Here is a 23,797-nt window from a genome sequence, read left to right on the forward strand (position 1 = left end):
TTATGCTTATTTTCTTATTTGTATTACTTCTGTGAGCAAGATAACCAAAATAAAAAAATGCAGCCTCATGAATGGGCTTTGGCATACAAGCTGATAACAGTGGCTGTCAGTTTCTTGTTGACTGCTCCTGTTTTACCAGCACTGGCTATGACAACACTTCAATTCTCAGTACCGACTTGTAGTAGAATCATAAAGTGTGCTCCGACTACTGCAATTTAAGTGACAGGCGCGACATACTCGACAGTGGCTGCTTGAACTAGCATTTTGGGCCTCAATGTGCTTTTGCCACGTTCATTTCCGCAAGTTTCGATGTCACCCTGATACACTATGTTCAGCGCAGACCATGCCTATGGTGTTAAAGAATCTTCGAGGCTTTAGTAGGTTGTTTTGTTAAGATTACGCCCACTTCGGGAACTTTATAGATTATTCGAGACCTACATCGCCGCTAGCCATAACGCTAGAGTATTCGATGGCAAGTGTATAAATGCTGACCCGCTTCCCCGCTTATCAGTTCGTCGACTGCCGACGCTCTGCTCGCCGCTATCAGTGCCAGTGTCTTGCTCTAGTCTGATTTTTTTCTTTTACGCGGCGACAAGTTTGACTCAAGTAAACAGTTTATTATTCGACCTGCAACTGTTCCGTTGTTCCACGCCGTCACCCCGTCACATCTGGTGGAGGTGCGGCTTTCTCCATTTACCGGACGCCCCCATCGAGATGGTAACGCAGCGCACGTGTTGAGGAAGACGCCGACGCCAACACCGAACAGTGAGCAAGCCGCAGGCAGAAAGGAATGAAGCCAGAATACAGGCCCCTACACGAAAAAACCAGGCAGCCCCGGATTGCGAAATCGACAGCAGCAGCAATGACCGGCGGCGTGTAGCCTGCACAAGTCGTTCTCCGGGAACCCAAAAAGCCACCAACTTTCCGCGGTTCGACATTTGAAGACCCGAAAAGTTAGATTGAAAGGCTCAACCGCGTCGCCATCTTCAACGAACGGACCGATGAGGACAAGCTCCGGCATTTGTATTTCACTTTACAAGATGCTGCCCACACCTGATTCAAAAATCAAGAGCGAAGCCTAACGTTTTGGGACGTCTTTCGCGCCAGGTTTCTCCCCACTTTCGCAAGTGCGGTCTGCAAGGAGAAGACTGCAGAACTCCTCGAAACCCATGTACAGATGATAACTGAAAACGTGGCAATAATCACGTAAAATATAATTAAACTCATCCGCCACGCTGTCACCGGCGTGTCCGAGGAGAAGGTTCGTCTGCTCACGTGAGCTGTCAAGCAAGAACTCTCCACCGGCCTGATCAAGAACCTGCCAAAGACGGTTCACCGAATTCATTTCGGAAGCATCTACGATAGAGAAGACACTCGAGATGCGAACGCGCCAATATAACTATAACTTCTCGGGTACAAGCTACGCCGACATACAAGCGCTAGGAACCACCGACTTGCGTGAGAGGATCCTAGTGATCGTGCAAGAAGACCAACGAAAATTGCTTCCTTCCGCGCAGCCGCACATGGACTTCATGGCGAACGTAGTACGCCAGGAGATCCAGCAATCGCTGGGCGTTCCTCAGTCTCCAGAGCCGCAGCTCCAAGTCATGACGCGCTTCAAGCTGCAGCCCGGTGTCACAACTCTCCTCCACGCCCATGCAAAACACCACCCCATGGCACTTCTGTCACCAGACGCCACCACCGCCACCACCACCACCACCGACGTCCTACCATTCGCCAGCGGGCCAGCGCAGAGCACCGAGAAAAACCGACGTTTGGTGTGCACCTGACGACCTCCCCCCCCCCCTGCTACCACTGCGGTGAGGCCGGGCACACCTACCACCATTCCCAGTACCGACAGATGGGTCTACGGAGCTTTGACATCATCGCGACGTGCCCACAATGGTGTTAACGACCAGATGACATCGCCGCGACTACTTCGCGGGAGCGCAGTCGACACCCCGGCGACCTTATAGTTCGCAGTCGCCAGGCCGCTAGGCCTCATCGCACTGCGGGCCGATCTTTGAGCTCTTACTCGGAAAGCTAAGGGCAGCAACCGATGAAGGTGCGGTTGCTGTGCGACTAATTACCGAAGATCCTCCACCACCGACGACGACGACGACGACACCACGAAATCGAGAGCACCCGCCGCAAGACAAAAAGGGCCTTGACGTTGAACCTTCGCAGTCTGCAGAAGGCGTCACGACACAACGTGGAAGCAGCACAGAAAATAGACGTAGCCGTGACCCGACGCCACGACCCAACCGCAACGCACGATGACGAACCAGCGACCTCGACGTAACATTGGACGGCCACCTCATCGCGGCTCTGGTCGATACTGGAGCTGAATATTTCGTCGTCAGAGGGTCTTTCGCAACGAAGTTGAAAAAAGAGAGCACTGCATGGCAAGACCCCAAATTCCGCACCGCTGGAGAGGTCACCTAATAACGCCGACTGGAGTCTGCACAGCGAGAGTCAACATCGATAACCAGACTGATCCCGCGAGCTTTGTAATCTTACAAAGTCACTCCAAAGATGTGATACTTTGAATGGACTTTCTGATTCAACACAGCGCTGTCATCGACCCGAGGTCTGAGTCAATCACACTAAGCTCAGAAAACACGCTGCCGACCCCTACAACGCCAAAGAATCACGCATTGCATATGCTGGAATGTACCGCCTTTCTCCAGCGTCGTCGTTTCCATTGGCACCGAAAAAGCTGAAGGCTTTGAAAGCGTTGTCGAGGGCGATCAGTACCTTCTTCGGAACCGTCAGATTTACGTCACAAGAGGCATAGCTGAGTTGCATGACGGCAAAGTAAAGGTGGTGCTGAAAAACCTCAGTCACTAATATAGGCACTATAACCGTGGTACGGCGGTCGCCCACACCGACGATATCATAGAGATCATGGAGACTAGCAATTCATTCACCCTTTTTGATGCTGCCGAAGCTGCTTTGATGAATCGAGGTGCCGAACTAGATTTCGATGTCAACCCGAGCCTTTCGAAGTTCAAGCAAGACAAGCTCAAGCTCCTCTTTTAGCAATTCAAGGACTGCTTCTCGTCATCATCGCGAATTTGACAAACCTTAGTCGCGAAACATTGCATCATAACAAAAGAAAGTGCCCGACCAGTTCGAGAAAGCCCGTACCGAGTCTCGACGCGCGAACGAGTTGCCGTGAAGAAACAAGTCCATGAAATGCTACGCGACGGCATCATTCAGCTATCCAAGACTCCGTGGGTGTCACCTTTGGTATTAGTGAAGAAGAAGGACGGGACCACACGTTTTTGCGTCGATTACCGCCGCCTGAACAAAATCGCAAAGAAAAAAATTGGCCGATTCCTCGTACAGTGGTGATCGATGATATGCGAAGCACGAATGAGGAAGGTTGGTACTTTTCTTGATAATCAGCACAATGTTACTCGCTGAAGGTTAATGATGCCATGCATGGCTTACGTGTGATAATTGTCTTGTTTGGATGTGTCATATACCTTGGTCATCTATTCATATCATCATGATGTTTCAATGCGTCGTTCACCTTCGTCATCTATTTACGTCATGTGATATCAAATTTAGTATATGTGGAGCTAGCAAAATGGCCGCGATTCCGCTATGAGCGTGATATGTTGTCATTTTCCTTAATGCCATGCTTGTCAGCATTATCATGTTAACACCAGTCATATACTTTCATCATCTATTGACGTTATGTAACACCAAATTTGGTATATGTGGAGTTATAAAACGGCCGATAGCGCATCATGAAGGGTCCAATATACTCCAATGTAGCGTTGACGCCCGCGCACGCTGGGCACAGCGACGCTACGTTAGTAAAACGTGGGCACTCTATAGTCTGACGCCAGGCGCGACCACCGTTCATCGGCGCGACCCGACAGCAACCGGCACGAAACGCGACATGCTGCTTTTCGCGCTGATGCGTTACCCAGACAACACTGCATCTCCCTCTTTTCGTGACGTAGGGATGCTGGACGCGCTAAAACGCGCATGCGTAAAAGCAACGCCCTGACTTTTAAAAAAACCGCACGTATTTTCGAGGGCTCATACGCCGGGCCACGCCTTTTTACTTGGTGTTACCTGATCTTATGGAATTCGGGCGTGTAAAATCATGAGTCGGTTTTCAGTTGCGACAAGTGTGATGACTAAGAGCAGCGGAATGGAGGCTCTGGGCGTGAGGAGCTAGACGGAAGAAGCAGAGGAGGAAGAAGGGGGCAGATTAGAACAGCCGGCCTGGCATACAGGCGTTATCTCTTTTCTCTCCGTTACAATGGCGCAGTGACGCTAGTTACAAAGAACCAATTTATTTTCAACCTATATGTAACACACTGAAATCTAACACGAATGACAGGTGGATATCTATCTTGGCTTCTTACTGCGAGTGCAACCGAATGTACAAAAAAAAAACCTTTTCCGTTCTCTCTCCTTTGATGGGAAGCGTCGTGTTCCATAAGAAATATAACCAAATGTAGCACCCTTTCGGAACATTTTAATGTGGCACTAAATTTTAAGGGTTGCAAGATACAAAGGAATTTTTGAGGGAGTCTTCCTCTCTGCCCATGAATCTTACCCTCTAGAGATGATATTATTCGCAAGCTAACAATCCGTGTCAAACCCAAGAAAGCTCATAATTATTCCCTGTCTACTGCAACATTAGCTTTGAGAGAAAGTTTTGCATGATGAAAAAAATTGGTTGAACACACACACTCATGAAATTTATGTGGCGCGAGGTAGCCAGCCAGAGAAACTCATGCTTTGCATTACATGTATGTCGATATTTAGTATGGTGCACATGTATGCATCATAGTGTGGAGCTGATTGGACACTTGACCGATAACCTTCACACTATGTGTCATGCAACGGTAGGCGGCGCAGCAATGCAGCTTTCCGGGGCTCCGCCACGAGCTACACATACCGCAAGCAATCGTTGTTGATAGTACAAGGTACTTATTCTGCATTCGGCCCCACGGAAGCTGGCAGGCCTCTTTCCGCCCATCGCGGCGCCGCAATAGCTGACGCTTTGTGGTAAAAACATACACGGCTGTTTTTACCTTGCGCTGTGCTCATGGTCTATTGTATTCGTCCTAAGTGCGGCAAAGCTTATATCGACAAGACCGGCACTGCGTTGATGACAGAACCAGGGAACATGAGTTTGTGATTGAAAATACCTTTATCGCCTATTTACACAGTGAACCTCGCATGCGGGGTTTGTACCGTACAAATATTCGCATGCTTCGAAGGAGCAACAACACTGTGGCACGTGAAATTTTAAAGCCGTATTTAATTACTGTAAAGCGAGTTGTGTGCATCAGCGACACGTCCGTCACTCAGCATGAAGCAGTAGTGCAGTTCTGGTATTTTTTTGCTATCGTGATGCCATAAACATGGGATTGTTCTTCAATGTCCTGTGCAACCGTAACTGCGTACACGTCTGCATGCTGATAGAAAAAAAAAGCTGTTATTTTTTTTTCAGAAGAAGTCAGTACCAAGTTCACATTGAATCCCACCTCTTTCTGTCTTTTGACGTATACGTGGGTTACCTTCTTCAACTTTCTTCAGGCTACGGTTACGTGGCCCTACGTCACGCTCCTTCCATCTTTTATTTGTCCTGCTTACTTAAACCTATTCGCAGTGTTCTTTCTTACACTTTCTGTCTTAATTACTATTTATTTGGACTATTTTTGTGTTTATTTTTCTACATAATGTTTTTCGTCTTTTTCGCTTTTCTTTAACCTTTTTCAGCCCTATCTTTTTCTCCGTGTACATCTTTTGTCTTTTGTGGATGTCGTTTTTCCTCTTTATGTTGTGTTTCCCTCACCGAACAGAGTTATCACGTCCCAAGTCAGAAAAATTTGCGCAGCCGGAGCGCACGCGCCACACTCCTGTATTGAGGGAAAGAAGACCGCAATTGCTGGTGTACTGATATTTTTTCACGAAACCTATGAAGTGTTAGGGCGAGCATAAACAGCTGCCCAGTAAACTACATAAAAAAAATTGATAAGTGGATAGTGTTCTTGGTAGTAAGGATAATATTCACGATACTATAGAGAAATTACACAAAATAAAATCGAGCCCTTAAATTTTCACATCCGTCACTCATTACGATTATCTCGTTCTGTCAGACTGGGTGCCTTCAGATAGTATACGAGATAAGATAAGATAAGCGCGTGATAAGATCAACTGCTAAATGACACCAACATGCAAAAAGAGTGTTCCACACTAGCAGCATTGGCAAAAAGCGGCGTCGATTGACGCACCGACGTTTACATGATCACATGTATCTCATCAAGTGTACACTGGAATTACCGGTACCGTACCTCAGTTGCGACAGCATCTCACGTGTCATTCGAAAGTTGCAAGTTCATATCGTGCCAGCGGCGTCTTATCTTGTCTTCTACTTTTCTTTCTTGACATTTACATTCGAATTAGGTCGAATACCTTCTCCCGCACGTCTTTTAGCATCATTGTATGTTAGTGCTCAATGATTTTGTATCTAACCTCCAAGGTCAAACAAATAAAAAGAGTTCTTAAGTCTAAAATTCTTTCCTGCATACTATTCGCAAATACGTTCAATATGCTTTTGATATTACCCTTAATTAAAGCGAACCTGTCACAGCAAACCGTATTCATATGTCGGCGTTCGCTAGAACGTGTGGCATGACCAGAGGGAAAGGAGAAACCACTTCAGAACAGAAAGGATTCGAAATAAAGTGATCGACAACAATAAAATGTTGCTGGTCGTGGATGTGAGTAGAGTGCTCAAAAAGGCAAAATATATTTCCCTGGCAAATTGATTTGAAACCCGTGTCCTCACGGTGTGAAGACAAATATCACAACCGTAGACGTTGTGGGGTAAAATTAATTCTCGTACAAAAATCTAACGTCTGCAACAAACGGCAGCTGTACACTAGTCTTTGTATAGCCTTCTTCCGTAAATGTGATAATAAGAAACAGCCTTAGAAACAGAATTATGTCTAAAGTGTTAAAACACTTTCACGCGAGCAGCATGTAGTACCACTGGCTTGAATCGGATTAACGTTTATTAGCACGTCCGCATTTAACTGCGTCATTTGTGGAGCCACCCAACATAAGTTTCAATTTATAATGCGTGATTTGCTGTGTGACATTTAGAAAAAGTCCTATCAATATGAAGATCCATGTGTAAAAATACAGTTCCATTGAATAGTCTGCCGGTGAGAAGGCGAGGATATTTATTCATAAGACTTGAATTTTTTGGCGCATAGATTAGACCGCAGGCAAAATAATACGTTTAGAACAGCAAAAGCACATGCAATAAAATAAGTATTAGTGATATTCAGTTCAGCGGGCATTCACCCACGTATTAAATAAACATAAAATCTACTTCAATGGCTTCTCTTGGAAAGATCGTATTCTACTATAAAATGTTATATGATCACTCAAAACGATTGCGTGCTTTTCTAAAACTACAGTGAGAATAGATTTCTATGGACTCCGCAGCAAAGCATGCGAGGGTTCGTTCGACATCGGCTTCCGAGATTTCATGAATTTCGATCGTGCGAAACGGGAGCACATCGAGAGAGCAAGATGAATAGACGCTCTGGTTGAGAGAAATGCAATATTTGCTGTTTTGGACGCATCGTGTTTCCCTTAACTTACACAGATGGGGTTACAAATCTCTTGCTTGTACGGCCCTCGTTTATCCCGGAAATTGAATGATGGCCTCCACGTTTCCGTTTGCGTCGCAGATGTGAATAATGGGAGACTTCCATCACTCTACCGTACTACAACAGCACACAGTGTTATTGGCTTTGTGACATCAGATGAATTGGCGCGGCCAATATTCTTCAGCTGAAGGTCAATAAATAAAAGTGGGCTGCATGATCTGTTTATATGTGGGTATGCAGCATGTGCGGTGTTATTTTATTTATTTATTTATTTCCAATACTGCTAACACCAACAATAGGGGCTCTAGCAGGGTGGTACAAAACATATAACAAGGTTTCTTAACAAATACAACAAATTCCGACAATACAAAATTCAACTGACAATGCAGACAAGCCTTTCGTAATACAAAATACATGAGGGTTACAATGGAAGGAGAGCCTAAAATGTATCACAGTCAACTACCGTTACTACGTCTTTATCGAGTTCATTCCATTCTGTTACAGTTCGGGGAAAAAAAGAATATTTAAAAACATTGTTCTTGCATTTCGATGGCACTAAAGAGTATGGATGTCATAGCCTTGTAGAATAACCGCTGGAAAAAGAAATGTAGTAACACGTTCGGCTCTGTAACTTACCCATGACAATTTTAAACATGAACTTAAGGCGAGCGATTTTATTTCTGACTGTAATGCTTTTTAAGTCTGCTTGGCGAAGTAACTGAGTAATAGATTATGGACCGTAACTGTTAAAAATAAATCGTACAGCCTTACTCTGAACTCTATCCAACTTACGTGTGTTCGTCTGTGTAAACGGGTCCCAAATAATATTTGCATATTCTAAAATTGGCAGGATTAATGATTTGAAAGTGGCGAGCTTACAGATGGTAGATGCCCTCTTGAGGGACCTCCTTAAAAAATGAAGTTTAGACAATGCCTTATTAGAAATAGCTGTGATATGACTATCCCAGTGAATTTTATCAGTTATAATAGGACCTAGATATTTGAACTCATTGACACGATTTAATGATTTACGATCAACTGTATATGTATATAAAAGAGGATTTTTCTTGTTACTTATGGTCATTACAGCGCATTTGTTGTAATTCACAGCCATCTGCCACGTCCTGCACCAACGCATCACTTTATCTCATTCAAAATTCAGTGCATTTTGATCTGAATTTAAATTTATCTCACTATACAAAACACAATCATCGGCATACAGTCTTACTTTAACGCCACAGTCATCCACCATGTCATTATATAAAAAGAAGGAACAATAACGGTCCTAAAACGGATACCTGGGGGACACCCGAATCTACAGGCAGCTTTTGTGAGAAATGTTCATTAAAAACAACATACTCTTTTCGAGATCCCAGGGTTGCTTGTATCCATTGACAAAGCTGTGGGTTTTTTAATACTGCCCAAAGTTTCATAAGTAGTCTGGAATGAGAGATTTTGTCGAAGGCCTTCGCGAAGTCTAAAAAACAGCATCTATCTGTGACTGGTTATTTATGGCTAGTGCGAAGTCATGGACAATTTCAACCAATTGTGTTACTGTGGAAAACCCACGCCTAAAACCTTGCTGAGCTGGTGAAAGTACTGAGTGCGACTCCAAAAAGCAGGAAATGTGTTTATGTATTATGTGTTCCAATAACTTGCAGCATAAGCAAGTCAAAGCTGTTGGGCGATAATTACAAACCAACTGTTTATCTCCATGTTTGAATAAAGACTTAATTTTAGAGAATTTCCGATCCTCAGGCAGGACACCTCCGGATAACGATTCAATAAAAATAATTGTCAAAAATTTTGAGGACCATTCAGCATATCTCTTTAAAAAGGCGTTTGGTAAGTCACCTGGGCCACAAGATTTTCTTACATTCAAATTCAGTAATAATTCAAATACGCCAGCTTCTGTGACTTCCAGATTTTTAATGGGAGGCAGGTCTTTAAACTTGCTAAAAGTGGGGATGGTTTTGTCATCACAAGTAAAAACAGATGCGAAGTGTTCGTTAAATGCATTGGCTATTTCTGTTTCGTCTGTTGTGCAAACATTATTTATAACAAACGTGTCCCTATTGGATGACTTTGGCTTTATGAAATGCCAAAAATGAGACGGTGATTCCTTCATCATGTGAGTTAACTTTACATCGTAAAAACTGCGTTGTTCGATCTTCATGTTATCTTTTAGTTGTCGAGACAGATCGCGGATCAGAGAAGGTGTTGTGATACTCGTGTGCTTTTAGATGCGGAGCATCTTATACTCGCGCCTTGTAGTGCGCCGTCCGCGCCGTCCGCACCGCTTCTCGAACATTCGACAGCTGACGCGCGCGCATGCGCCGTCGCGCCGTCGCCCACTCTTCCACCATCTGTGCATCCCTTCCTCCTCTACACACCGCGCGCGCTTCACTCCTCCACCATCTGTGCACCCTTCCTCCTCTACACACCGCGTTCGACATCTACAATTCTCCTGATTCTCCAGTGGACGCGCATGTGGCGTCGCGCTTCGAGAACATTCAACAGCTGACAGTGCATGCGCCGTCGTGCTGTATATATACTCAAGGTCGGCGCTCGCTCGCTCAGTTGCCGCTCGTCAGTTGGTTTGTACGGCGCGTCGACGTCCAAGGTCGCGGTGAAATGAATTCCAACGAATCCACAAACACAATGATCGACGTCCCTTCGACCAGCGCCGCCCTTTCGCATACGTGTGTACGTGTTCACTCATTTAACACCCCCTCCTACAACCACGTTAACCAATTTAGCCATCGACCCAAGTAAGTCGCAATTTAACACCCCATTTCACAACCACGTTAACCAATTTAGCCATCGACCCAAGTAAGTCGCACTTTAACACCCCGTTAACCAATTATATGGTCCGCATTTTCCTCAGTGTTCCCCCGAGGGAAGCTGCGGGCAATTTTTTTTAGTGATTTCCGAAGACGATTAATTTTTCTCTTAATGTGAATTATATCTCGTGTAATACAGGGTTTCGACGTATGTACCTTTTTTTCTTGAAAGGAACAAAAAGCTGTATGCACGCATGCGCAGTGTTTTTATACTTCAACCACAGAGCATTAACATCACTCAAATCCAGCTCAATACTTTCGCAAAGTTCGTCGTAGGTTATCTCCAGTCTGTCTATGATGGATGCATCGTCGGAAGAATGAAATACTGGCACACGTGTGCATTTAACATCATTTTTGTACTTCAGCGAGTGAAGCTCACCCAAGACTGCCATGTGATCTGAAATACCTGTAACCACTTCGCAGTCAATGTTTCCGGAAATATTACTATTCACAAAGACAAGATCAAGAACAGATTTACTGTTATCTTGCACACGAATGCAATCACTAACTAGTTGTGTTAAATCAAAACGGAAGGCAATGTCAATAAGCGCTTCATCGTTAATGGGATCAGAACTTCCTGCGCTAAACGAAGATTAGTTGATGCCTGGAAGGCTGAAGTCTCCACATAAAATAAGCTTGGTAGTTTGATTTGTTTTAGACGAAATATACAGCTGTAATTGTTCTGAAACCTCAGGGATTGAGGCAGGGGGCCTATACACAACTCCAATAACAAAGCTTTCTTTTTTATTGATAAGCTAACAAAATAAAGCCTCAACGACAGGGGCATCAGGCATGCGTGCTGTCCTGTAAATATTTTTAACCAGCAACGCAACTCCGCCCCCTCTGGAACCACGATCCCTTTTGTACACGTTGAACCCCGAAGGCGCTAATGTATTTTCACACATTATTAAGAAAATTACTATCAGTTAAGTAGTTATAACATCAGCAAATGTTAACATCATAAAGAAATATTTCTACATAATTACGTGGCATTTTCGATTCGCCGAAGATAAGCTGGATTCAGAGACAATGCAAACGAACAGAGGTGTAGGCAGCCTAACAAAGGGGGTTATATCTACACATGGCAATGAGATGAAAAATAGCAGAAATAAGGTGGATTCTGCCTTAGAGAGAAAAGATTGAAGCAGTAAGGCCTAGTGCACTGTGCAGAGGTAGCGTACGGGGAACCATTTTGCAAGGTTTATGAACCTCTGGAGCTGGGAAATCACTGGGTCAACGTTGCTAGAAAAAACTCAGTTTGAAATCCCTGGCTGTATCTTTGCCAGGAGAAAAAGGTTGGCCGAACGTTGATCACAAGAACTAGCGGCGCTGAAGTCACATTTTTCGCTTCTCTTGGCGCATCGTCTGCTACGGCGGTAGTGGTAGTAGTAGAAAATATCTTATTTCAGAAAATGTATCACAGAGTTGCGGTATGTTGAATGTTTGAGTGGAAAGATCCATATCCGGCACGCCTATGAAGTTGCCCGCTGCCTGAGCGCGCCTCACCAAGGAGCGTTAAGAATCCAAGGAGAAGCAGCCGAGCAAGTACTCCTCCCAAGCATTTCAGTTAGGATGGGGAAAGGTGATGAAAAAGGAAGGGGTGGGGGAGGGGTAACAAGTGACGACGTGGTAAGTGTGGGTCAGGACCTGGCAGGTCGTTCACGTTCCACTGATTTCCGGCAAAAAATGCTTGGCGACTGCCGGGCTTAGATAGGGGTTCGTCTCAAGGTTGTGTAGTATTCGCTCGTCCGCTTTCACGAAATCACGTCTGGCGTCGATGTAGAGGCACGCCCGGAGGAGAGAAGCGTGGGCAGCGGCGTTGGCCGCCTCATTGCCGGGCAGAACCGAGTGGTTTCGCGGTGGATTTCTTGTTATACTATTATCAAACTTAACTATTCATTGTGCTTCAAGTCTAGTGTCAAATTTGTTGACAGCTTATGGACATGCACGAGGTCACCTGTAAAGATTGGCCCGGATACACAACTCGTTGCAAGTTGGCTGAGAGTCAATGCCCTGCCTACATTCGAGCTGTCTGCACGGTGGTTAACCTTGATGTATGGGAGGTTACACGCCAAAGAGCATCTTTAGTGCACTTTTTAGAAATACTGCTATCATTTTAGCGAGAGCCGTCTTGCGTAGAAGGCCCGCCACATTGGTCTAGCGACTAAGGTACTCAGCTGTGGACCCGCAGGTCGCGGGATCGAACACCGGCAGCGGCAGCTGCATTTTCGGTGCAGACAAAATTGCTGAAGGCCTGTGGGCTCAGATTCAGGCGCCCGTAAAAGAACCCAAGTTGGTCGAAATTTCTGTAGCCTACTGTCACAGAACGAGCGCTAAAAAAGAGAGCGCCGCCAAATCCTTGCGACAACGGGCGGCAGAAACGCCGCAAGGTAAAAAGAAAAAAAAAAGAAAGCAAACATCCAGGGCTCCCGGGCGCGCGCTCTCCCCGCAGAAGCACGGCTTCGCAGACGATCCTCCTCACCCCACATCGGCGGCCCAGCAAGGCCGCGATTTTTCTAGAACGAAGGAGGCGGGGTCAGACCGAGTGAATCATCCTCCGGAGAGGGCAGTCGAACCGTCTCGCACCTCTTCCCAGCTTTCGCCGCGTATCGCGCCGACGAAATGAGAAATTTCTGGAAGGTGGCGCAGAAAGTATTTAATCGAGCGGCCGAGACGAGAAATCAGGAGAAGACAGAAAGTTAGCGCCGGAGCGCGTAGGAATTCCGCCGTGTAGTCGGCAAAGGTTCTGCCCGTAGTGACAGAACAGGAGGAGACGGAAGTTAACGCCAGAGCGCGTAGGGATTCCGCCGTGTAGTCGGCGAAGGGTTTTAGTCCGTAGGGACGAAGCCGGAGATGAAGAGGAATTCCACCAGTGGGTGAAGGCTCGGGCTACAGGCAAGAGCGTGTGTTTACCGCTATTGAGCGAGGACGCGTGGCAACAGCTGCGTGTGTGAAGCCGACGTGGTTCCGGCGAAGAAGTTGAAGTTTGAAGAGTGGCCAATTGAAGACGGGAGGTTTCCTGGAAGAGAAACTTCAGAGGGCGCGGAACGACAACAACGCTGGACTTTAAGTGAGTGATTCTCGGAAGAGTATCATTCAGACTTTTGTTCCAAGGACTTTGGACTGAATAGGTTTTATATCTCTTTAGTCTTTGAGTGTCTTGGTTGTTCAATGCATGCGACTGCATTGTAGTGCGTATTGTTGTCTGTGTCCGTTGTTTCAAGTGTGGTTGATTGTACTGTGTAGTACGTTGTCTGTTTGGTGACGTATTGTATGTAACTATTGTGGAGTGTGCATTTTTGTGTATTATTTTCGATCTGCCATTTTTGAGAATATAGTATTTGTTTTGTTTATCAACTCTCAGCTCTGACTTGTTCTTTGGGCCACAGCCGGCATCCGCTGGCGCGCTAAAAAGGACCACTTCTAAATTGTCCACGCTTTCGTGGTGCGGTTCGGAGGGCCGATACTTCGGCTCTTGGGATTAGCCCGGCGATCGCCTCCCTAATAACGGGACAGGTGTGACAATTAATCTGGCGTCCGCGATACAGGACCTTTTGGTGCACAGTGTGTCCAAAGTAGTGAGAAAGAGCCTCGAGTTGGTGATATTGCTATCGGAACGATTTTGTGTGTTGCTCAGTGTTCTCGTTAACGAGTGTAGGGGAGTGTTCCGATAGACTGATTTAGGCAGATACTTTTTGCACGCGGCAAGGTTTTATTTGAGAGTTGCGAGACACCATGGATCTCGAAAAGTTAGTTGCTCTGGGTGAGAAGATGGGTCTTTCTGGCGCCGAACTACGGAAGTGGGTCACCCAGAGGGAAAAAGAAGAAAAAGAGAGGGTCAAAGAGGAAAAGGCAGCTGAGCTGGAAAGAGAAAAGCTGGCGGCTGAGAGGGCGAGAGAAGAAAGAGAAGCGGAGATGGCTGAAAGGGAGCGGCAGCGGCAGCACGAGATGGAACTCGAGCGGCTCCGTTTGCAACAGCGAAGTGAAACTCCCGTCCAAGCTAGAGTTGAGAGCAGCGAACGGGAAGATCACGGCTTCCGCTTGAACCCAAGCAAGCTGCTCGTAGCGTTTGATGAAAGGAAGGACGACCTAGACGCGTACCTCCACAGATTTGAGACGATTGCGAAGAGCCAGAATTGGCCGGAACAGCAATGGGCAACTGCTTTGAGTACCTGCTTGAGTGGTGAAGCGCTCAGTGTGTACGGAGGGCTGACGCCGACCGATGCAGCCAACTATGCAAAGGTGAAAGCTGCTTTGCTGAAGCGATTTAGATTTACCGTGGAAGAATTCCGGGACAGATTTCGGACAGGAAAGCCAGCTGATGGTGAGACGGCTACGCAGTATGCCGCCCGACTTTGCCATTATTTCGACAGATGGATTGAACTTTCAGGGACAGCACAGGAGTACGAGGACCTTAGAGAGCTCCTAATTAGAGAACAATTTCTTACTAGTTGCCACCCAAGCCTGTCGCTGTATTTGAAAGAGAGGAAGGCGGAGTCATTTGAAGGAATGCTTGAATTGGCTGATCAATTCTTAGAAGCGCAAGGAGGAACTAATTTGGCCAAGGTCAAGAAGGATTGTCCCGATGATTCGAAGAAATTGGCTCCCGAAGAAAAGAAGCGTGCACCAGAGAGCATTCCGCGATGTTTTCTGTGCAACCGAGTGGGTCATCGCGCGAAAAACTGTCGAACGATCTTTACGAGCCCTACGACAGTGAAATGTTTTAAGTGTGGTCAGACGGGGCACAAAGCAGACGCATGTCGAAACGGAGTGAGTCAAACTCACCAGGTATCCTGTGTGCAAGCAGCACCGAAATCTGATAATAATGCCGTCACTGATGGATTCGTGGAGTTGAAGAATGGGGAGAAAATTCCTATTGTGGGTGTTGTAATGTCAAAACAGCCAACCGGTGTTACGAAAGGAATGCCAGCGCGGCCTGGAAAAGTTGCGGGCAAAAAAGTTACGGTGTTAAGAGATACCGGCAGCTCCACTGTTATCGTTCGGAGAAATTTGGTACGGGAAAGTGAGTTGACAGGCAGAACGAAACCGGTTTGCCTAATTGACCGTACGGTTCGGATGCTTCCCGAAGCAGAAATTGAGGTTGAAACCCCGTACTTCAGCGGGAAGGTTACTGCTTTATGCATGACGACCCCCCTGTATGACCTTGTCATCGGAAACATCGACGGGGCGCGAGGGCCAAGTGATCCAGAATGTTTGGGAGAAGACCCGAAGATAGAGCCCTCGCCAACACAGCGGCCGCGAGATACAGTGAAGGAGCATCCCGTGACAGGTCTCATTAGAGCCCAAGGTGAAGCTGCGGCGAAAGAGACAGCGAAGGAGAAGACGATCGTGTCGAATAAGTTCACGGGCCGAGCAACCAGACTTACGTCGGCACGACCTCAACCGACAGACGGTGTAAAGGAGACGGAGTTGGCCAGCCGGGCAAAATGTAGCGGCATGATCAAGCGGGTAAATAAACAGACAGGACCCGTCGAATTTAATGACGCGTTAACGGTGTCGGAAGAGACAACGATGGCTGAGACGACGCCTCAGATATCGTCGTTGGAAAGGGCTCGCCGAAAAAGAACGTGGAAGCACTAGAAGAGATCGAGCGAGCACCGCAAAAAGGGGCGCAAGCGCTGTTCGAAGTACTCAAGATAGGTGCTGAGGTGGAATCAGAATGTGTTGGGCAGTGCTGAGTGCCATACGTTGTGTTAATGTTGTGCTATCCTGCGTCACAAGTGTCGAAGTGTTGTGCTGTGATGTGATGTATAGTATTGTACCATTGTTGTAATGAGAGAACTTTGTACATTTGTATTGTTGGGAATGTGTGGTGGAGTGTTGTACTCATGCGCTTGTGGTTGTGTTTTCACGTGTTGTGTAATTGAATTAAAATGTCCAATCGTATTGAGTGATAGATTGTGAATGCGAAGTGTCATGAGCGACATATTGTGTTACAGTCTGTAAGAGTGTGTGGTGACTGTTCGCGCTCGTTTGTGTGGTTTTGAATATTATGAGATAATATTCTTAAAGTGGGGGGCAGTGTCACAGAACGAGCGCTAAAAAAGAGCGCGCCGCCAAATCCTTGCGACAACGGGCGGCAGAAACGCCGCGAGGTAAAAAGAAATAAAAAAGAAAGCAAACATCCAGGGCTCCCGGGCGCGCGCTCTCCCCGCAGAAGCACGGCTTCGCAGACGATCCTCCTCACCCCACATCGGCGGCCCAGCAAGGCCGCGATTTTTCTAGAACGAAGGAGGCGGGGTCAGACCGAGTGAATCATCCTCCGGAGAGGGCAGTCAAACCGTCTCGCATCTCTTCCCAGCTTTCGCCGCGTATCGCGCCGACGAAATGAGAAATTTCTGGAAGGTGGCGCAGAAAGTATTTAATCGAGCGGCCGAGACGAGAAATCAGGAGAAGACGGAAAGTTAGCGCCGGAGCGCGTAGGAATTCCGCCGTGTAGTCGGCGAAGGTTCTGCCCGTAGTGACAGAACAGGAGGAGACGGAAGTTAACGCCAGAGCGCGTAGGGATTCCGCCGTGTAGTCGGCGAAGGGTTTTAGTCCATAGGGACGAAGCCGGAGATGAAGAGGAATTCCACCAGTGGGTGAAGGCTCGGGCTACAGGCAAGAGCGTGTGTTTACCGCTATTGAGCGAGGACGCGTGGCAACAGCTGCGTGTGTGAAGCCGACGTGGTTCCGGCGAAGAAGTTGAAGTTTGAAGAGTGGCCAATTGAAGACGGGAGGTTTCCTGGAAGAGAAACTTCAGAGGGCGCGGAACGACAACAACGCTGGACTTTAAGTGAGTGATTCTCGGAAGAGTATCATTCAGACTTTTGTTCCAAGGACTTTGGACTGAATAGGTTTTATATCTCTTTAGTCTTTGAGTGTCTTGGTTGTTCAATGCATGCGACTGCATTGTAGTGCGTATTGTTGTCTGTGTCCGTTGTTTCAAGTGTGGTTGATTGTACTGTGTAGTACATTGTCTGTTTGGTGACGTATTGTATGTAACTATTGTGGAGTGTGCATACGTGTGTATTGTTTTTGATGTGCCGTTAATGAGAATATAATTTTGTTTGTTATCAACTCTCGGCTCTGACTTGTTCTTTGGACCACAGCCGGCGTCCGCTGGCGCGCCAAAAAGGACCACTTCTAAATTGTCCACGCTTTCGTGGTCCGGTTCGGGGGGCCGATACTTCGACCCTTGGAATTAGCCGCGGCGATTGCCTCCCTTATAAACGGGACATGTGTGACACCTACGTACGGCGTCTCTCATAATCTTATGGTGGTTTTGAGACGTTATTAACCCCACATATCAACCAAACGTCGTCTCGACGAAAGACGGTCCAAAATATCCGTGAAAGCCTCACATAATGGTATACAAAACTGCTCTAGAAAAACATCAGTTATGTTTTCCACTATTCAAAAATAAAAAAAAAACGTTCTCGAAAAACAGTACCCACAATTTACACGGTCAAACAGACAAGTCTTCGCGAGTTTTATCAATAAAGAGCAGAGTGCAAATGTTACAGCAACTTCACTCTCTTTGTCGCATTTACCACTTTTTCAAAAAACTCATAATTATTTTTCTTGAAAAAAAGAAAAAGAAAAGATGTTACAGCATATTCACTGATTGAATGATAATGAGTGGTGCGAAGCTTGGGAGGGTTTCTCCGGTGAATCGTCCGTCCGTGTGTCTGTTTACACTTCTGTTCATCTATCATTCTGTCTGTCTGTCCATCCGTATCTGCGTCCTACCATCCATGCATCCATTCACCTGTCTGTCTGTCTGTCCGTCTGTCCGCATGCCTGCCTGCCTGCCCGCCTGCCTGCCTGCCCGCCTGCCTGCCCGCCTGCCTGCCTGCCTGCTTGCCTGTTCGTCCGCATCTGCACAGTGAGGTATAGAACTAGGCGGCCACATACTAGCAGCGACATGCATGTACAGACCCACGGCTTAAGGAGCTTCGCCCCTAAAGGAAGGATATTCTCATGACTATATGAAACAATAGTATTCTAGCCATAACGTTCTCATCATGAGTGGTATAACTCATAAGATGTAGTATCAGCCACTCCTACGTTCAAAGCCCAATTCAAAAGAGGACACTGACTACAGCGTTTTCGTGAAATGTATTTAAACAGCTTTCTTAAATGTTTTTTATTATAGAAAGATAGTCGCGTAATGAATGATGTCAGCAGCCTTCCTAAAAACACCTTATCTGAGTGAGTACACTTTCGTACTGTTTTGGCCTGCCTGCCCCAGGAGTACTTTTGAGAAATGCTAGGTACTCCCAGAACGTTGTCCCTTATTCAATTTTTCTGTGAACGTACTCACGAATGTAGAACACTCACCGTGTGTTACTGGTAAACTACGCAGCAGCGGGAAGTGAAAACAACATGTGCAACACCCCGTTGCCTGATACAAGGTCGAGAAATTAGAACACCAAGATTTAGAAAAATATCTAGGGATGTAATATGAAGCAAATGTAACAACACATTGTTACTGGTAAAAGATGACCAGCTGTATACAATTGTGTCGGTTCATAAAGGAAATATATAATAAAAGAAAAATATACATTACTTTGAAGGTAGAGCAACACTTGGCAGTAGATAGAATGTCACTAATATCTGACTTTCTAAGTATCGAGAGCGTTGATCGTCACGTCTATTTTATCTTCCAGTTTTATTTCTGGCGGCTCCTCCAGACTGGGAACTGAAAATTCGAGGGGTGTCATATTTTATTTTTATGATGGGGGGATCGGCGCCTTGGTTAGGAACATTTCGGCTTCGATGTATGGCTTATCAGTGCTGCGAACAAGCCTGTAAGTACCGGATGCGATCTCCAACTTTCCGCGTGTGATCAAAACTTTTTGTGCAGAAAAACATGATGGTAGTGAATTACCGCGTCGTCATTCTCAAATTGAACGTAATGACCTTCCGCAGTTTGCAGTGAGCTTTCAATCTTTGCGGCGCAAACCTTGCTGCAACCTTTTGACTTGCGTTGGCTTTTTGGTAGGCTTGTCACAGTCAACATTAAATGGTATACCCTAATCAAGAACAAATTATGACTCTCCAATAATTACTTCCCCATGCCGGATTTCAAAACTTAGCTATATATAGTACCATGGTCTCAACTTGTTTTGCCCGTCCGCTCACTTTTCTGCGGTATTTTTGTGGGAGGTGAAAACTACCTTTCAGTAGGTGCCTTGGCTATGCCCTCAAATTAGGTTGCTGGATAAACGACTGTCTTTTCGCCTATTCCTAAATTTATGATATTTCGTCACTGTATATAATTTGAAGGCGATAGCGTTACATAGTATGTTTTGCAGAAATTCTGATGTTGGCGTCTCCGGTTGTGAATGAAAAAACATCTTCTTGTCCGTGACAAAAAAAAGGGCAGCACATCTACGGGGTGAATGATGGAGAGTGGGGCCAAGCATCTATTCGTCCATTTATTCTTGCTTCCGTCCATTCATGCGTCCGTCTGTGTGAACGTCCATGCGTCCATCCGCCCGTCCGTGCGTGCGTCTGCTCGTGCGCCCGCACATCCATCCATGCATCTGTCCCTGCCTTCGTGCATGCATCCGTCTCTGCGTTCATCCATGCGTCCATCCGTCCATGCAGCCATACGTGCGTCCGTCGACGCATCTGTCTGTGTGTCCGTTCGTACATCTAGTCAACACTCCAAGTATCACCATCTCGCATTTTTTCATCATATATTCTCAATATAGAAGCACCGCCATACAGCGGACATTCCAAGGACTAAACGAGAGGTGGCACATGCACACTTTCTTACGGCTTGCCCTTTGAGTCTACTTTCCACCTTTAACCACCTCGTGTTCATGGTATATACTAGTTCACTGTATACATGACAATGCGGCCCAACGCTCGCTAAACCCCTCTAAAACCAAGAAGGTTACGCCCAGCGAGTATAACGTAGCAACCCTTTCTTGTCAGATTGTGCTTAAAGTACATGCCAATGGCTGCTAATGGGGGATGAGAGACAGGAGAATTCGGCTTTTAGTTAACCCGCACGCTGCGAATTTTTTATTGTTCAACAACACAAAGGAGAAATCTCGCATCGGCACCACCTTGCAGGTCAAGCGTACGACTGGTTACGCACTATGACTACGACAAGGGACGAACGGGTGCTGCCTTAAAGAACTTTGCCCCTAAAATCAAGAAACCTGCCAATAAACTAGTTAATAAAAAGCTTCAATCAGAGCACTGAAACTTATATTCACGTGTTGCCTCACGCAAGCGTACAGGGCCCTTCGGGGATCGGCGTAGTTGGCAGTTAACAATTGTACTTTCAATAGACAATCTACGATAGCTTGAAAAGCCCAGTGTTGCACGCACAGTGGTTCATTCTCTCACGGCATGGTCGATGTATACAACAAGATCGAAGCTAGGCCAGTTTGAAAAGGTGATTCGCACTGGGTCCGGTTACGCTATCATGGTCTACTCATAAAGGTGAAGCTCAAGCGTCGTCATAGTTTCGGAATTGCTCTGTTTGTAACTGTTGTGTAATTGTTGCCAACAAAAAATTATAGTCAACAGCGTCACCTCTGCCATATCAGCTAATTGCTTTTGCATGTAATATTAATAATAATAATAATAATAATATTATTAATAATAATAATAATTATTATAATGCAATGGAATGATAATTTTCATTTGCACAGCAAAATAAAATGTCGTGCAATGCTTGGGAGAAAATTTCCTTATGATCGCCCGTCAGCTTTCCCGTCCCCGCAGGGCGAACGAGACCACAGCTACATATATAAGCTTCTCAAGCTGCTGCTAGCAGCTTTTGTCTTTACCCCTGCCACTGTGTGTAGATGCTCTCAAATAAAAAAAATTAGCCCCGTATCTGCACGTTAATCTGCAAATGTCGTCGAAAAACGATAGTCTTGCGCGTGGAGAGATTGAAAAAAAAACGTTGATTGGATGTTCTGCGCAAGAAAATCGGTGAATGGTGTTCTGGAGGCGCTGCGTTGAAGTGCCTAGAGTGGGCAGCAGAGGCGAACGAGCACACGAAGTCACGTCACATGTGAGACATGAGCGCTATCTGGCAGTTATCTTGGAAAACAAAATGCGCTGCTCTGAGACGTGCGGGCACGCCCGTCCAAGAGGTGATAAGGTGTAGAACGCAAGGCGAAGGGTAGGTGCCACAACCGTGTCGTCTTAGCAAAGCGTTAAAAACACTTCTCTTTTCGTGCAAGCATTGCATAGTATGCGCAGCGTGATAAAAGATACGGTCCTTAAAATTACTTTTGTATGCCTTTTCTAGTAAAAGACGCGCATACAAAATTAAGGCGTGTGTTTATGGTGCCTCAAATAAGCGCGATAGTTAGTTTTTCAATTGGCAATCGCAAAAGTATGAACGCTGAATAATGAGCAACATTGGCGGGCGCTGCAGATGGGGTCAGCCGTTTGGGGTATCCGGTAGTGCCGCTCAAAATGCCCAATACCACTAAGAATGGACAAAGAGACAAAAGGACAGACAGACGAAAATTTTTGTGTTGAAGGTCCCCAAGCAAGGCTATCGTCTTTAAAAAAATACGAATAAACAACCAAACGAACAAGTTGCGTGAAGTGAAGTCGTCATTGTGGTCATCGCTTTTGGAGCCCAGTGCAGAGCAAGTCACCTTACTTCACTGTAAAAGAATCTGCTTCTCCTCGGTACGTTTTATACAACACAAACGCGTATTTGGGCAAGAAACTAAGTTCTCTCAAGAACAGCCCGAGAAGTGACGTGCAAATACAGCGCAACGCATAACTGCTATCCATCGCCGCCACCAATCACAACAGCGCTAACACGCGCGCCCTGGGCTGTGGCAGCAAAATCGAACTGCAGAGCAAGTAGTTCCTACGACCGCTACCCGACCCACCTCTCCAGTGGAGCTTTCAAACTGAGTTTATTCTAGTAACATTGCTCTGGTTATGCTCATGGGTCTCGGACATCTGAAGCATTGTGACTGCACGATGAGCACGCTTCTTCCCGCCGCTCTTAGTTCTCCTTTTTTACACACATACGCACACACACACACACGTCCGCCCGCCAGCACACACACTCACACACACACACACACGCACAAACACACACATACACACGCACGCACGCACACACACACGCACGCACGCAGACACACACGCACACACACACACACACACGCACACACACGCACAAACACACATACACACGCACACACGCACACACACACGCACACACACGCACAAACACACACACGCACGCACACACACACGCACGCACACAAACAAACGCACAAACACACACACACATGCACGCACGCACGCACAAACACACACACGCACGCACACACACACACACGCACGCACGCACACACACACACATACACACGCACGCACACGCACACACACACGCACAAACACACACACGCACGCACTCAAACAAGCGCACAAACACACACACACACGCACGCACAAACACGCACGCGCGCACGCACAAACACACGCACACACGCACGCACGCACAAACACACGCACAAACACACGCACGAACGCACAAACACACACACAGACGCACGCACACACACACGCACACACACGCACACGCGCACGCACGCACACGCACACGCGCGCACGCACACGCGCGCTCATGCCCATACGTATGTACGTGCACACGCAAGCGCACACATGTCTTTACATGCATCTCCGCTAAAGACAGAACATACATTCATTCTGAAAGATCAGCTTCACTGTGAAGTGTGGTGCATAATTATATGAAGTCTCTCCACGCATGTTACTTGCGAATAAAAAAGTTAAAATCAGGATCCTTATAGAATTACTGAAGATCTCGCTACTTGTTCTTGGGTGCTTATTTTAGGGGCGAAGCTCCTTAAGGCATGGATATGTCCATCCCTTCTATGTACGTGACCGCCTATAGTTCCACATTTGCAAACTGCTCCCTACATCGTGCTTGCAAACATCCCACTATGCCCAATCACCGATCGACCACTACACCGTCCACGAAGCCGGTATAATGAAGGGGTAACGAAAGCGACGTATTGCTACCACTTAAAATAATATTGCTTGTGTAAACATATACAGTGGTTTTAACACATTTGATGATGTACTGGCGATATTCACAGATGGTTCACGGTTTAGCGATAAAACCCTCCAGCGCTTCGCCCCACTCATCATCATTCACTCTATGAATATGCTGTTTTTTTTTGCCGGTGCTTTAGGTTGAAAGCGTTATCACAAGGTAGCACTAGGACATTTGTTTTGCCCAGCGAGTATTGCTCCCTGACACGAAGG

Source organism: Rhipicephalus microplus, chromosome 2, assembly GCF_043290135.1.
Source record: "Rhipicephalus microplus isolate Deutch F79 chromosome 2, USDA_Rmic, whole genome shotgun sequence".
NCBI lineage: Eukaryota > Metazoa > Arthropoda > Arachnida > Ixodida > Ixodidae > Rhipicephalus > Rhipicephalus microplus.